At 39.8% G+C, this 17,031-nt stretch overlaps 1 protein-coding gene across 1 annotated transcript in view; it reads left to right on the forward strand.

Moving 5' to 3' along the window:
* Positions 1-3,876: 3,876 nt before the first annotated feature.
* Positions 3,877-17,031, forward strand: part of Pla2g4a (phospholipase A2 group IVA) — a 147,046-nt gene continuing 133,891 nt past the window's right edge. Inside the window, exon 1 of the mRNA XM_038349437.1 lies at positions 3,877-3,952. The gene's annotated coding sequence lies outside the window, so the exon portion shown is untranslated. The remainder of the gene's footprint in view (positions 3,953-17,031) is intronic.

Below are 17,031 nucleotides of genomic sequence, written 5' to 3' on the forward strand. Positions count from 1 at the left end.
CCCATCAGATTTCTGATTTAATTTGGTTCTCTTTTCTCCTTTTTCACTGCAGTGCTTGGCTGTTCAAGGCCCGAGTGCCAGAATTCTCATGTGTGTCTTTCAGATTTCATGGGCCAATTTACGTTTCAATGTGCGTACTTTCTGGTCCTTTTCTATGAAACATTCCTCCCATATTTGGTTTCATCTTCCAAACCTCAGCCAAAATGCCACGTCCTTACAGAGGTCTTTTTGGGACACAACACTTCAGAAGTCTGTCTGGTTCTCTGCCCTCCTGTCATCCAGGAGGTAGGTCACTGAAAACATAGAGCTTGTCTATTCTGTTTGCTTTCTCTCCAGTACCTCCTGGGATGCTGTTTTGCTTTATTCCTTTGCCCCCATGGACTAAGGAGGGTTGTCTATTGATTTAAAGGTTAAACTCACCCCAAGAATCCACTCAGAGATGTTTTCCAACCATCTGAGTATCCTTAACCTATACCTATAGTTGGTTCATAAATTAGCTTGATCAATACAGTAGTGTATTAAAAGATATTTAGGTTGGTTGTACCCTCAATGTTTTTCTTAATGGGCCCACCTTAAAGGAACAAAACAGTTGTTCATTTTTTAAATTGTGTTTGTGTGTGTGGTATGTATGCATGTATGTTAATGTGTATGCGAGTGTGTGTGTATATGTTCAGGCATTTTACAGGTGTATGCCTGGAGGCCAAAGACCAATATCTTCCTTGGTCACTTTTCATTTTATATATTTTTAAAATGTTATTTCTATTATTTCTGTCACCTATATGTAGGTGGCCACGGAGGCCAGAAGGCGACATCAAATTCCATGGAGCTGGGATATAGGTAGTTATTTGCTGCTCAACATGAGTTCTGGAAAGCTAACATGGATCTTATGGAAGACCATCAGGTGTTCTTGAGCCATTTCTCTAGTCCCTTGACCTCATCATCATCATCATCATCACCATCATCATCATTTTGGGGACAGGATCTCTTATGAACTTGGAGTTCACCAATTCAGCTAGATTATCTGGCCAGCTAGCCCCATCACTACACATCACTGCTTCTGTGACTGTAAAAATGAATTGCCATGAATGTGGGTGCTAGGGACCAGGAACGTATCCTCACACTTCCTTGTCAAATCCTTTAGCAACTGTGCATCTTCCCAACACCTCATTTAGCTAATTCAGAGCAAATACAGTTTTTATTTTCATTGAGTAAATGTTTTTTCTTTATTTTTATGTTTCAATTTTATTTATTACTAAAATTATGTTTATTATATTAAATTGCTTCTAATAATAGTAATAATAATAGTAATTGTGTGTGCACATGTGTTCCTGTGGAGGGGAGAGGACAGTTTTCAGGAGTCAGTTAGTTTCCTCTTTCCACTATAGTGTGGGATCCAAGGATCCAACTCAGATCAGCCACCTTGCACACCAAGCATGTTTACCCACTGACCATCTCGGCAGCCTCGGTTTTCTTTCTTCCCTCTGCCTCTCTCTCTGTTTTTCTCTTCCTCTGAGACTGGGTCTCACTCTGTAGCCCTGGATAGGCTGGAACTGCCTATCTAGACCAGGCTGACTTTCAGCTCATGGAGATCTGTCTTGCCTCAGCCTGTCTCTGGAGTGCTCAGCATGAAGAATTGCCCCATGACCCACAGCTTTTTTAAAAGCAGTTCTTAGACTATTTTTATTGACTGCTATCTCAATTTTACTTCACCTACAAAAATAAGCTAGGCATAACTGTAGAATTTAAAACCATGTAATAAATGAAATAAAATCCTGGTATGTGACTATCTTTGCAATGTGGGTAAAGAGAAAATGACTTGTTTTGTTGTCTATCTAACCGAGGAAATCTGATAAATACGTGAAGAATGAAGAAAGCTGTTTTGAGGTAGTTGCTGAGGCCTGATCATGTATTTGAAAGAGCAAGTGGTGAAGTATTTCTGAGGTTCCAGGCAGTGACTTTATAAACACAGATATAAGAATGCTATTATTATCCTAGTCCGACACAGCCAACATGCTAAAGGAAAACCCTCCACTGACAATTCTCAGGGTTCAGCTACTTGAGAAATATTGGAAATTTACTCAGCAATAATTCTTCCTACTCAGAATTGCCTCAACACAGAGGACATAAGGCTTAGACTACACACTGTTGTACACTGTCGTCAGTGCATTTAAATGCCAACAGCATAAATATTTTCAAAACTCCACAGAGTGCCTGGAAATCCTTCTCTGACCTGAGTAATGGGGTCCTTGCCCATTATGACAGAGTCACTAAAATTAGACAGACATGGCTGGTAGAAATTTAGAGAAATCTTGGAGAGCAGAAAACAGTTTGTGGAATTATAGCTGCAAATGGGTAGAAGGAACCAGGGCAAACTCATTTCTAATCCACTTGTTTGCCAAAAGTTCTTGAACATGACTTATCTGTAGCTGTATTTTCTATGGTAGATTGTCATTTTATTTTAACCGTGTGATTCTTTCTGTTTATACTACATACACTTGTGCTTTGTGATAGAATGAAGGATCCAGATTTGCCTTTTATATTTACTTTACTCGTGACTGAAAAAGGAACACTTAAAAACTTTAATGATATGAATTACTAGGCATGGTGACATGTGTCTGTGATCCCAGGGAGGTGGAGGCAGGAGAATTAGGAGTTCAAAGTCTCTTTTGCTAGACAGTTCAGTTTGAGTCCAGCCTAGGCTTCATGAGACCCTGTCTTATAAAACAAAACAAATAAATTATGAAATGAGATTAAAATGCATTTTGCCTTGGTTTCTGCTTCAGTTTCCACCTCCAGGTCTTTGCTTTAAAATCAGGTTTTTGATTTCTTTTTATGATGGCTTCTCTTCATAACAGACCGTGACTTCGGGACATGTACGTCAAACAAACCCTGTCCCCACAAGTTGCTTTGGGACCAGAAAAGTTTATCCCAGCACTAGAAAGCAAACTGAGAGTTTGTAAAAGGAAAAAAAAAACATGCTTCTTAAAAATCATTGAAGATAATAATTGGGACATGATTGAAGGAGTTGTTGGGAGGAAGGGGCAAAATAGTGGTCATTGCTGATAAGGCAGAGTTCCGCAAGGTTCCTGTCCAAGGTACTTAGGATAACAGTGTTCTATGGATTCTCGTGATGTTTGCTTGTTTGAGATATGGCTTCAATATGTAACTAAGACTGGCCTTCAACTCGCACCTCCCAAGCTCTGGGATTCCAGGTATAAGCTACCAGCAAGCTTGCTCTGTAAGGGATGCAATACCTGCACTTTGTTCTCATCGAAGTCATCAGATATTTCAAATAATATCGCAGCTTGGGACTCTGCCAGGTTTGGTGTTGTTTCTAAGTCTGAACATGCGTGTTGGATTCTTCGAAGTGTCTTTTCAGAGGTTTTGAGTTTGGAGAGAAAAGCTTGAGCAGATTTGGCTTTTAAAGTGGTCCAAAATTATTCAGCTGTAAAATGTACATATTTCATATGTGGTGTTTGTTTAGAACTTAGCTTTGTAAAGACTTTAAAAATGCTCAAGATAGTTCATTATCTTTTCTACTTAGCTCTTACTCTTTTGGAAAAAAAAGAGGAAGTAGTGACTGCTTAAGGACAAAAGCGGCAGTATCACACACACACACACACACACACACACACACACACACACACACACACACACACACACACACGAGTCTAGGACCAGTTAGGTCACACGTTTTTAAAGCATGTTTTATGACTTTAAAGGTCCGACTTTAAAAGCTAAACACGCACGTGTATGATGTTAGGCTTCACCAGAAGAGCTCGCCCCGGCTTGAATTCCACCTTAACATCCAGTCAGTGAGACCGGCCCACTTCTTAGCCCCTCCTCCCAGTGGGAAAAGACTTTCTTGAAGTCGGAACTGTGTGGGGATCCTGACTGACTGAAAGCTAGAGGCACCAAGAAGCCAGAGGAGTCTCATTTAACTCTGGGAACTGTAAGCATTTCCTCTCCCTGCCTGCTCCCTCTCGCACTCTCCCCAGGTATCTGTGGGCAGCTGCCGAGAAGGAAGGCTGCCACCCCTGATCAAAGCTCACTGCTTTCCCTCCTCTGCCTTTAGGAAAGATTCTCAGAGCCAGCCGGCTCACTTCGGAGGACTTGCTTTTCTGGGTCTCAGAGCAGGCTGAAATAAAGGGAGAAATTGTTTCCTTCCGCGGGTCCTGGGAAATTTAGTATTTATAGAGAAGTGACTTGGCGCGTCTTTGTGTTCCACGTGATGCCACCCAGTGATTCCTGAGAACTCCTGAACTTGAGTTGTATGTTGCTTGACAATGGAAATCCTTAGGGGCAGTTTGGTGACTCATTTGAATTTTAATTGTTAAGAAAGAGTCATATTAGTAACATATGCAGAGAGCTCTTGGGTATCTAATGTGTTGCTGTGCTATGCGAGGGACAATACTGAAAAACTAACCGTGAACTAACAAGCATTGCTATTTCCTTTAGTCTTTGGGTAACTAACTCGACTATCCTGATAGGAGAACAGGTCAAAATTTTTCTTGAAGATATTTTATCAAGTTGCACGCTTGAATTTTTGAGTGTGAAAACTATTTTAGAACTGGGGCTGGAAGAAAGTAAAGAAGGGGGAAAGGCATTTGGTTTTGAAATAACAGTGACTTAACCCATTTAAGTCCTTTACATCTTGTCATTTCTGTTTAAAATATATATTCATCACTTCAAAAACTAGCTCAAAAATGCTCCTGCTTTTGGCTGAAGTTTATACTACTTTTGGTGAAGGGGGTGGAGAGCATTAGAGACATGCCCCTTAAGAATGGTTAAATGTTATATCCGGGATTCTAATTTGGGAAAGAGGGGTATATTTAGTTGTTTCCGTTTGGGTACATTTGAAATCGCAATCAGAGAGTCACGGGAAATTTAATGAAATAAACCTATTCAGTCTGAAATTATATTCCAGGTGTACTAGACCTTGCCAATGAAGTTGGGTCTTTGTTTTTATTGAGCTCAGAAAGACTTAAATTTTAAATTAGGCAATAATTGTGAAATGTCTAGAGAAATATTTAATCAGCCTTTTCTCAAAGTTCTACAACCTTCCTCCATGGGAAACATATTTCATGAAAAGAGAAACTCTCATTCTAACAGTATAAGTTATTTTCATAACATTTCATATTTATTTTTAAATAGGAAAAATAAAGTTCTGACACATATGTCTCAGCCCCTGGTAAAGTTCATGTTTTTAGCACCTTATCTGCTCTCGTGCTGTCACTCAGAAAGCTGAGTCCTGAAGCTGTTTCATTACACACTAATAGACATGTTCCAGGAATTAAAAAAAGAGGAAGACAGAAACTTGCAGGGTTCCTTTTCCTCCCCTTCTGTTCACCACCACACCCCCACCATGCTCGTAAATGATATTTCTTTTACTCGTTTACTTTCTCTTTGACCATTGACTCCTTCACAAATATTTTGGGAACTTTGGAAACCTCCCGGAATAATGTATGTATGATCTTCCAATGCACACAGATCTGAAAGAAATTCACACATTTGCCAAAGGAATGGATATTTCCTAGAACTGTAGGCTTTCTGATAATACATCAAAGCTAAGTAGCAAACTAGTCTACTTGTAAGTGTAGGGCTGCCTTGCTCTCCATATTCCAATGTCAATAATCTAGTGTCCACACTGACAATCGTTCACCAATACTTAGGAATTCTAAGCACCTTGGGGCTGTGAGTAGCCACTTGCCTGGAAAGCAAGTGACATATTCTAGACTCAACCCCAATAATAATCAGTCATGAAGTATGAGACCTGTTATCTTTTACAACTTCTGATGAATCTTTTTACTTAACTATAATAAACATAACAGAAAAATTGATGTAAATTTTTTTATTGGATCATGAAGTATATCTGTATAGTCTACTTTTATTTTAACATTCTAATTTGTTTTTCCCAGACCGATTGTGAGTTTTAATAGTATTGCTTATTACAAAAGTAATTTACAGCCACTGTCAAAATTTTGTTAAATAATAGAAAATTGCAAAGAACAAAAGAGAAAAAATTACTTATTCTCCTCCAAAGATTAACTTTTAAATGACTTTCATCTATTTATTTACTCTTTTAGTATTGTTGATTATCCAGCTTACAGAGATATAGAATATAGAAAAAGAATCCATGTATTTGCATTCATTTCTGATTTTATACATCTTCCTATGTAATATGTAGTCTCACTTGTACACTCAGAAATTTGAATTTAGTGTCATTTTCTCTGGTACTTTCTCCTGATTTACATGATTCTATTAAGACATGTTTTGTAATTGTGACTTCCTATTCGTCCATAGTTTTTAGATACTGTGAGTCTCATTTAGGAGTTAGACACCATGTAGTGATTAAAGACTATGACTCTTTACATGAGCTATGAGTCTGTGGATATACTGTATTGACCAGTAATATGTCATTGAATATTTAGATAAATTACCAGTTTTCATATTATAAATAATATTTAATCTGGAGCCATTATATTAATGTTTGTATAACTCATTATGACTCAGTCTTAAGAGTGCATTTCTAGACTTTAATAAAAATTCCACAACTTTCAAGTGATAAAGTCATAAGCGACCTAGTTACTTAATCTCCTTATAATGTTATTTTTTAGCTATAAAATAGGAATGAAAATAATGTAGTATGTTGAGGATCCTCAAAACATTTAACAAAATGTCACAGAATACTAGTTACTTTTTGCCATTTTGCTTTTGAAACATATATCCATTCATAAGCAGCTTAAGGTATTCGAGTTGGCCTACAATTACATTGGATCTACGATTACATTGGATGCTATGAATAAGAATATGGAATAAGCAGAGAGTCCAGTGATTCAGCCACTACAGGAAGACTGCTACCTTATTTACAATTGTATCTCTTTCTTAAAGAAGTTTGGCAAATGTTCAGAATGGTTATTTAGATGTTTGTGTCTTCCAATGCTACTTTAATGCTTCCTCTCAACTTTAACTTTTAGCATAGTGAATCCGAACAGCTATAGTTGAGATCATCAGAGATCTTATGATACCCTCAAAGATTTTGAAGAATCTCAAGGGTCTTGTTGGTCCCGATGTAGAAACGGAAGTAGAGACAGAAATCCTATAGACATATCTTTTAGGGGTTTACTTTCAGTGTTTCGTGGGACTTCCCTTCACAATGTGTCGGAATGCACAAGAACATGAAAGCAAATCACATTCTCATCGACTCATAATTCGCCAAAATTGAGGAAGTACAAGAGGATTCTGAGAAGATTCCCCAAACGTTGTAGCATCTCTCACAGTTCTGGAGAGATCCAGGCTTGCTTAATGTAGACAAGTAGAGCAAAGGCTAAGAGCTGGTTGTGTGACAATCATAAAAAAGTTTTGTAAAAGGAATGCCCATGTTTGTCAATAATGAATTGGAATGAGCTTAAGTATTGACCAACTAACTCATCATCTTCTATCTCTTGACTACTGGGGCGACAAAGAGCTGGGGAACTGGGAGTGATTCTGGGGTTCTTTTCAGAGAAGGCAGCAAATGGAAGATTTCTTCTGATCTTTTGATGCATTATGTGTGTGTGTGTGTGTGTGTGTGTGTGTGTGTGTGTGTGTTGGGGGGCTGGGGCTGCAGCATGCTTTTTGCTGCTCTTGATACATAGGCCTCAGTTATTGTTCTACTGTGGGTGACTTTAAATGCATGTATAGCAATCTTAAATACAGTTGCTTCTCTTCTCAAACAAATGCAAATAACTCAATGCTGACTGTAAGCAGTTTTGAAAAGCTGCACTACCAGTTTAATTGCTTAATTAAATCAAATATCTTTAGACAACTCAACAAACACCTGTGGGTGAGCTAAAATTAAGATAATGGACAGCCCTCACCTTTTTCTTCCTGCTTGTTAGCAAGTGCAGCTGGGAACGGTGTGCGTTCATTTCCTTCATCTTCTATTCTTTTTGCTTCGCCTTGAAGTCTACAGGCAAATTTTGGACTTCTAGGCAACATTGGTTTCGAGTTAGTACACAAGTGTCTCTAACATGTCTAATTCTAGCATTCTTCTCAAATATAGAAAATTCATGTCTGCAGGACTCAACGTATGTTTTCTTTTAATTTATTTTGTTTCTACATATGAGATATTTTCCCAATTATTTAGTTTGAAAAAAATATTTCTATTATTATCTTCTATTTATATAGTGCTCTATGGTTTATGAAAAGGCTACATAAGAACATTCATAACTGTGGCTGGTAGTACAGGCATGTAATCCTAGCTGTTTGGAAAGCTGACACAGGAGATTAACAAGTTCAAGGCATGCCTAGGCTACACATTAAGTGGAAGGCCAACCTGGGCAACTTAATGAGATCCTGTCTAAAGTGTTTTAAAGGTTAAAAAAGGGGGAGAGGTTGGGATGTCACTCACTGTGGATCATTTGCTTGTCAAGCATTCACTAAACTGCAGATCAGTTCCCAATACAACAACAACAACAAAATGAATAGAAATTCCATTCTTCTTTGGGAGGGTGGTTAATAACTATGAATTAGCAGAGCAGTTACTACTGTCTACAGATGTGAGAAGAGAAATTTGGGAAAAATCAATTAGCTTCTCTGTCCAAGCCTGTGTCCATAGCATCCATCCCTAGGGACTTTGTATATTTCATTAGACCAGGGGGTTTGTTCATAGTCTGTGGTTTTTGATGGGCTTTATTTGTGGTTGTCAGCCTCCTCCTACTGGGGTCAACTGAAAAATTGTAAAGGAAGGCAAAGAAAAGTACATTGTCCCACTGTCCAGTTCCATAGCAGATCCGCTGCTCTGCCCTTGTAACTGGGACGTTGCACTAACAGACAGACTGAGAAATTAGTTTCTGATTTGTAATTTCAGAGTTTTTGAACTACTTAGTATTTTAATCAGGTACATATATGACTTTAAAGAAAATAACTCATAATATTTTTATCAAAACTGAAATAGACATGTTAAAGAGTGATTTTTATGAATCATGATAATACTTACTTAACCAAAGGACTTACATCCAGGTAGAAAACAGAGGAGTTTCTTAGTCTGTTTGGAGTCTTAAGGTTTTTTCCATCACTGATTATGCCAGACAGTTAGTATAAAACATTTACCTTCATCCTTGGCAGAACAAAATAAAAAGTTTACTTTCCCTAGCAATCCGGAAGCTTACAATAAAGAAGATAGAAGCTCCGTCTCAAGACTTGTAAACTAGTTACACCATGTCTTGGTATGCATATGCGTGTCTTGGTATGCAGACGCATGTCTTGGTATGCATATGCATGGCTTGGTGTGCAGACACATGGCCTGGTCACAAGCAATATGCAATAGCTGAGACTTGCATGCTGGGTGCAGCTCTGCTTCTACAAACACCAGGTCAGCAAGGAGCTTCTGAGTTTCAGTCAGTGAATTGGCACACTTCCTATTTGCCCCACACTTCATGCCCACATCTTTGACAAGATAAGCAAGCTGAATGTAGTCCATAATCAGCAAGCTGGTTTTTAAGCCCTGGTTGAAATATATTTAATTGTTGGATTCGTGGATCTGTAATTCCAGAAGACACTGCTTGCCTGAGATAGTCTAGAGGAGGACAAACCATGTCCTACATTTTTAGATTCTGTTATTTATGAAAACGCAAAACCAATTAAGTTTGTGGATTTTCTTAACCTGTATTTTATGTGCTATTAGGAGACAGATTGAGAGAAATAACTTAGAGCAATTATGTCAGGATTTATAGAAATTCAGCTTGGGGGAAAGTGCATCAAGGTGTGCACATGCAGAATGATACAGATCATTCTGTATAGACTCTTTCCTCTGTGATTATGATTGCTTAATAACCTTCAGCGACTGCATCTGCCACAACCTCAAATAGGTTCCATCTCCTTTCCTTCATCTTTTATAAATAAGAAGGAGATGATTTTAAAATTGGCTGAGCTCATGAACATAACTTAAATATTAAAACCTGGCATTTCTGCAGTCCATTGAACAGCATTTTGCTTTCAGTATATAGTGTACATGTCCAAATAATAGCTTCTAAGTATTAGTAGACTCTTGATTCTCAGAAGTTGCAGCCAACACATTTTAGAAAGATTTGTATAGCAAAAAATAATTTAAAATGATTCCTTAACCAAAGGGTTAGGTGCAGGGCCTATAATCCCTGGTAGATAGGTTAGAAATTCAATGCTTATGTACAGAGTGAGTTCAAGGCTAGCCTAGCTAAGTTGGTGAGGTCATGTGTCAAAGTGAGTAGTAAGACAATAACGCTGGACATAGCTCAGTGGTAGTGTGTTGCTGAGCCTGTGCAAGGCCCTAGTATCAAAACTAAAGAAATAAATATCAATATAGAAGGGCTTCATTTAAAACTATTAAATAGTTATTATAATCGGTCACTTAGTATTTATTTTCTGAGCTAGCAATAAACAGAGATTTAAATTTAGAAAATGAAAAGTTTGCAATAAGTTAAACAGAACTTCCCCACTCCTTTGGATTGTCTGAGGTGATACTTCTATTGTGTTAAGGGCAAATGATGAAATGGTCCACGTAAAAAGATGTGAGGGGCAAGCGGTAGGAGGTGAATAGAGCTCACACTGGCTCCTGACAGAGAATAGCATTTTTAAAGGAACCTGCAAAGAAGCAACCAGAAAATTAGATGGGAAACCAGATTTTGCGATAATATCATGAAAAGGTGGGAAGCATGATTGTTCCAGAGGCAATAAATGCTGAGTAGGATGAGGGTGCAGAATTGACCCCTAAGTTAGAGAAGGTGGAGGTTGTTCCTGATGCTCACCAGGTCAGTCTCAGTGTGCTAATGGAGATAAACAAGAGGAGAAAGTAGAAGTGGGGTGGCCATGCCTGAAGCCAGAGGACAGTGCAGATCTGGGTACAACAAGCAAAGAATCCCTTCTGGAAAGAGCCAGGACCGGTGGAGACTATAGCAGCTTTGAATAATCTGATTGAAGTTTGATGGTTCAGGAAAGAAAGTCTTTGCCATCAGTGTAAAGTCCTTATAAAGTTAAGGATCTCTCCTTCAGAGCCATGTGTGCCCGATCTGTGGAGGAGAAGGAAGGCTGCCTCTCTAGTAAGGGACTGCCACAGACAGGGGAGTCCTAACCAAGAGAGTGTAGGTGGGTGAGATCCCAGAGGGTGAGAAGGATGCCAGGCCACTTCCAGGAGTGGGGATTGAAGCTTTCCTGAGACCTTAGATGCTGCAGTGTTGGTCTAGAGCCTCCTCAGGTTCTGAGGATGAGACTCGAAAACACAACCGCTGACTGGCTATGGATTCCATTCTAGCTGTAGATGATAGGTGTGAAGATGTCACGTAGAATGTGTGTGTCTTGTTGTTGTTTTTGTTTCTGTCTTTTCCAATAAGGAGAGGGAGGAAAGGAGGAAAGAAGGGAGGGAGGAAAGGAGGAAAGAAGGGAGGGAGGAAGAGTAGAAGGAAGAAAGGAAGGAAGGAAGGAAGGAAGGAAGGAGGAAAGAAAGAAGAAAGGAAAAGAAGTTGAAAGCCTTGAAAATAAAATAGTGCATTAAGCAAAACAAAAACCCAAACAGAACCAAACCCTACACACAAACACCTCAAATTGGAATACATAGAAATCCAGGGACTTTTAGACTCGGGTCTCTTGAGGCAAGTTAGTTAGTAACAGGCAGGGTGTGTCACACGTTGGCTTGCTTTCCTGTAGGAAGGAATGGAGCCTTTGTTCCTTTCAAACCCCTGTTGGACTCCATGCCTCTTTCTACACTTCACTGGATCTCAATGACTTTTTACCTGTTCCAAGAGGTGACGTTCTGGAATCTGTTTTCTTCATGACCTAATTGGTGGGATTGCTGCTGAAGTTGGTTGCCTCCTCTGTGTCTCCTGCTGGTTCCCTAGGGAAGTCCTTAGGTCTCACCTAGCACAACATCAGCCATTTGTTCGCCACTCCAGTTTCTGGGGGAAGATCTAAAAATTGTTATTATTGTTTATTATTATTTTAAGATGGGCACTTAGGGTTAGAACTATTTAGACCACCATGGATCATTGGTTTCCTAGTGTTGGGATTACAGGTATGTCCCATCATACCTAGCTCTCAGAGTATTAGTGTATCTGATAAGATATTCTAGAATTTGATTGAACTGATACAATTCTGCAAAACAGTGTTAGAAGTTAGCCCAGCAGAAGAATAGCATGTGCGAGGCTCCGGGTTCCATTCCTAGTAATACAAAACCCAAGCAAACCAAACCAAAATCATGTTATATCTGAGACACTTAGTAATAAAACCATCATAAAAAAAGAGGATTTTTCAGAGTCCTACTGCCAGGATGTCCTTTTATAACCTGAAAAAATTGTTTTTTTGTTTTTTTTAATCTACAAGTCACTTCACATGCTTCTTTTTTTTTAATTACTAGCATCTTAGGGAACAGCTGGCTATCATAAGCCCAGTGATAGGTTCTTCCCACTCCAGACAAAAACAAAATTGAAATATTGACTCACATATTTCTTCATCGCTAAAAAGTAAATCACATTTTTCTTAAGTCCATTAGCCATTTTCATAAATTCTCTTCTCATAAAAGAACCTTGGTTCAGAACTAATTAGAGTCAGTCTGAGGCACTCATGCTGGCTGTCACGTAAGAAGAGGGGACACTGTCCGAGGCTGTGAGATTACTCCTGGCTGCACTGCCTCATCCTAGGAAGGTCTTCCCTCCTTCCCCCTTGCTCCTTCTCCTCTCTCTCCTTCCCTTCCTCTCACTCTCCCTCCTTCTCTTCTCCTTCTTTCCCCTTTCCTTCCTTTCTTCCCTTCCCTTCCTTCCCCCTCCCTACTTTCCTTCCTTCCTCCTCTCTCCTTTCCTTCCTTCCTCACCCTTCCTTCCCCCTCCCTCCTTTCCTTCCTTCCTCCTCTCTCCTTTCCTTCCTTCCTCACCCTTCCTTCCCCCTCCCTCCTTTCCTTCTTTCCCCTCTCCCTTCTTTCCCCTCTCCCTCCTTCCCCTTTCCCTCCTCTTCTTCCTCTTTCCCCCCCTTCCCCTTTCCCTTATTTCCTTCCTTCCTTCTTCCTCCTTCCCCTCCACCTCTTTCCCTTCCTTCCCCTCTCTCTCCCTCCCTTCCTTCCCCTCTCTCTCCTTCTCTCCTGCTGTCACGACAGGTCATGAAATGGAAAGTCACTGTGTACCTCTCTTCTTGTTCCGCCCACATCTCTTAGGTTATGACTTAGTTACAGTCAGCCAACTTCCTCGTCTGCAAAATGATGGGTAGTGCCGATCATTATTTTTGTTAATTTTATATTTTAAAAAGCATCAGGAGATGCTCAACTGAACCCTGACAGATTGACTAATGTCTTTAGGGCAACCTTCTAGCTCATGCAAAAAGGCTGAGGGAATATACATTTGCTGTTCAGAGGCAATGATAGTGATTCTAACTCACCTAATTCAATCTATTGTTGTATAGTAGCAAATATTCAAGGCATAGTACAAGTGACTATGGTGCCAAGAGAGGACAGGGGCACAGAGAGAATGTATAGTGTATCGTTTTACTCTTCATAGCTCTGGGAGTCATTCTGTCCTCAATCATTGCATCAAATTTAGAACAACGCTAGTGTTCCTCAGAGGCAACAAGCCACACATAATATTATTTAATATTCACAGACTGCCACAGTACCATATTGTATCAGAATTGTTTCCCTTTGTAATCCGATGGTTTTATTAAATAAATTTAACCTCATGCTGTATTGCAGAGTTCCTAACCTTCATTAGGCTGTTACCAGGATACACAAACAAAAGGCAATTAAGAATATTTTCTTCAAAAACCAAACTTTGTCTTCATAGACCCCTTAATCCTGCAAAAGATTGGGATTGTTTCTCATTTCAGAAGAGAACTGGCATTCACAGTATTTAGAAGCACATCTCTAAAACCTGTTACATCTGAGAAGAGAATCATGACCTTGAACCTTATTTCACATTACACGATCCTGAACAGAATAAATATACATAGATTGTAACTGTCTATGTATATTGCATACTACTTAAGGGTGACTTGGTGCTTCTGAAGCACACACCAACACTGTTTTAAATTTGATCCAATATTTTTGAGGAGAAAATGACTCCCAGAACCATAACGGGTAAAATGATAGAAAATGCAATCTGTCTATGCTGCCGTCTTCTGCAGCACTTGTGCTACATCTTGACTATGTGGGTGTTATACAGTGATGGATTGAATTAGTTGAATTGGAATTACTGTCATTCCCTCCAAACATCAAATGTATATTTCCTACAGCAAGGTCAGTGTCCGAAGCTTCCAAAATAGTTGCTGTTCAAAGCTGGTTGAAAAGCAGACGGGGGAAGAGTTCATCTGAATCAAACTGGCTCCCGTGAGACATTTCCTCCTGTCAGATGCATTTCCAGGCGGCTTTGCCTGTACTTTTAGTCTTACAAGAAAGATGGAGCATTCCCTGAAGGCGATTATTAGTAAATCATGGGTAGAAAATAAAGCAAACCTCAACAATTAAAGAGGGACTGGAGTCCTCAGCAAAAGGGCCTCTTTGCACCTTTCAGTCTGCAGAGAAACCACAGGCGTAGCAGAAACCATATTGTAACATATTTCTTGGTACTTCATTAGATGTGGATAAAGGGTTAACACTGACTAAATCACCTGGTCAGTTTCTATAAGAGAGAAGACAGAATAACCTTATTCTATATTATCTAAAAACGAATGTTGCATGTTTTCCAACCAGCAGTGTAATGCTATTCCATATCGCTATGAGTGACAGAGGTTTCAAAAACATGTAATATTTGTAAATAAACAACTTGTAATTATGGCTCAAACATAGGAAAGTATAAAATATGGAATAAAGTGTAAAATCATTTTGTTTAATCAGTCATACGGGGAAATTCAGTTGTGATTTTTCCTCAGATCCATACATTGAATCTATGCCACACCTCCAAACTAGTAACTCAGTCACTAAACATACTGCCCAAACTAATAGGCAAATGTATATATATATTTCATTTTAATTTTGATTAATTCTAAAAGTTTTTCCTGTACACACTGAGGTGTAAAGAAGGAGAAATGAGTATAGGGCTGTCCCCTAGCTGTCCCCTTGCGTGGCTTGGCTTGTCTGTTCCTTAGGCTGCACTTATAAGTGCACAGTGATGGCTGGCATGATAAGAGTATTTCCTCCAACTTCAAAATTTTATGACTCTAAAATATAGCCCGAATGGCCACTTGCTTAGGTGCAGGGATGGAAAATAACAGCCAATCTACATGTCAAGGGAAGAACACGAGAAAGCTGGCTGGGGACTGAGGAGATTTCTGCTTTGTAATTCACCATGGAACTGGCAGGCCTGTTTGTCCGCTCTGAGGTGGGCAGGTTCCTCTGATTGAGTGCTTCTTAGTGGCAAGGTGGCGTAGGCAAATACAAGAGGGGCCCATTAAGTAGTGTGCTGCATTCATCGATATGGAATGCTTGGGGGTGTACATGGCAGCTTGCTGAATGGCCAGATTGGTTGGTTGCCCTGAGGGAAAAGGTGCTGTGCTGCCTTCTCACCAACAGCCTGGCTCAGTGTCTCTCTCAAAACAGCTAGGCTGCTGGCATTCATTGTCTGTCTCCCCGTGGAGTGATACCCAGCCGTCCACAGTCCGTCCTTCATCACTGGATTTGGGACTGCTATGCCTATGTTACTGAACTGTGCTTTCAAGGGACGATTTAAAACAAGATCAGTCAGGTGGGCCATAAGACAATAACATAATAGGAGAACACCTAGGTGCTGTTCTAACCGAAACTTTAAACACACAGAGATCCCTGGGAAATATGGGAAGAGGGAAGAGAGGGGCTTGGTGAGGAGACCACCACCATAAGCAAGCAGGGGATGCTGGAGCCCAATATGCAAAGTTTTGGTTTTGAACTTCCAGTTTCTAGAACTGTAAGAATGTGAATGCTGCTCAAATCCCTCCCTCCCTCCCTCCCTCCCTCCCTCTCTCCCTCCCTCTGTCCCTCCCTCCCTCCCTCCCTCCCTCCCTCCCTCCCTCCCTCTCTCCCTCCCTCCCTCCCTCCCTCCCTCCCTCCTTCCCTCCTTTCCTCCTTCCCTTCCTCCCTTCCTCCCTCCCTCCTCCTTTCCTTCCTTTCTTTTTCTGAAAAGATAACATTTCTATCCTGTTACTTTCTTGCTGAGGCTTTCTAATAACTATCTATCTTTCTTTCTTTCTTTTTCTTTTTTTTTTCTTTTCTTCTTTTCTGGGAGACGAGTTTCTTTGTGTCGCTTCAGTGCCTGTCCTGGAACTCACTCTATAGACCAGTCTGGCCTAGAACTCACAGAGATCTGCCTGCCTTTGCCACCTAAGTGCACCACCACTGTCCAGTCAATAACTATATTTCTTAACATGTAATTTTCAAATGTTTGGGATGTCATGCCTTTTAAAAATTGTTTATTTTGTGAGCATTTGTATGCGTGTAGATATTGCTTATGTACAGCCACTGTGCTCTCTGTGTGTATTTGTTAAGAGTACAACTTAGGAGCGTTGGTTTTCCTCCTTCCAGCCATGTAGGTCCTGGTACTGAACTCAGGTCATCAGTCTTGGCAGCAGGGCCTGTGCACTCTGAACTCCGAGTCATCTCGCTCGCCCTTGACGATTTTATTTGCTGTGTCACAGTGATGTAGAAAGAAAGAATTGCAATGAGGCAGGTCTCAGTTCTAGGGTTGGCTTAGTCCTGTTAATGCTTCATACTATTTGAGTGAGGTATTTTTATATAACATGGAGATAGAATTTAAGGTTTCAGTTAGACCAGTTATTCAGTCTTCTAAACCTAGTTTCTTTTAATCTCAAAAATGTTAATGACAATTACTATCTTGTTAAGAAAAATAAACTAGATAGTATGTGTACATTATTTAACAAGTATCTGGGAAATGATTAATAAGTATGTATTAATCTATTTTTCTTTTGTTTATTTATTTTTGTTTATTTGCTTTTCAAGACAGGGTTTCTCTTTGTAGCTCTGGCTGTCTTAGAACTCACTAAACCATGTAAACCATGCTGGCCTCAAACTTACAGAGATTCTCCTGCCTCTTCCTCCCTGAGTGAATG

Source organism: Arvicola amphibius, chromosome 12 (genome assembly GCF_903992535.2).
Source record: "Arvicola amphibius chromosome 12, mArvAmp1.2, whole genome shotgun sequence".
NCBI classification, from domain to species: domain Eukaryota; kingdom Metazoa; phylum Chordata; class Mammalia; order Rodentia; family Cricetidae; genus Arvicola; species Arvicola amphibius.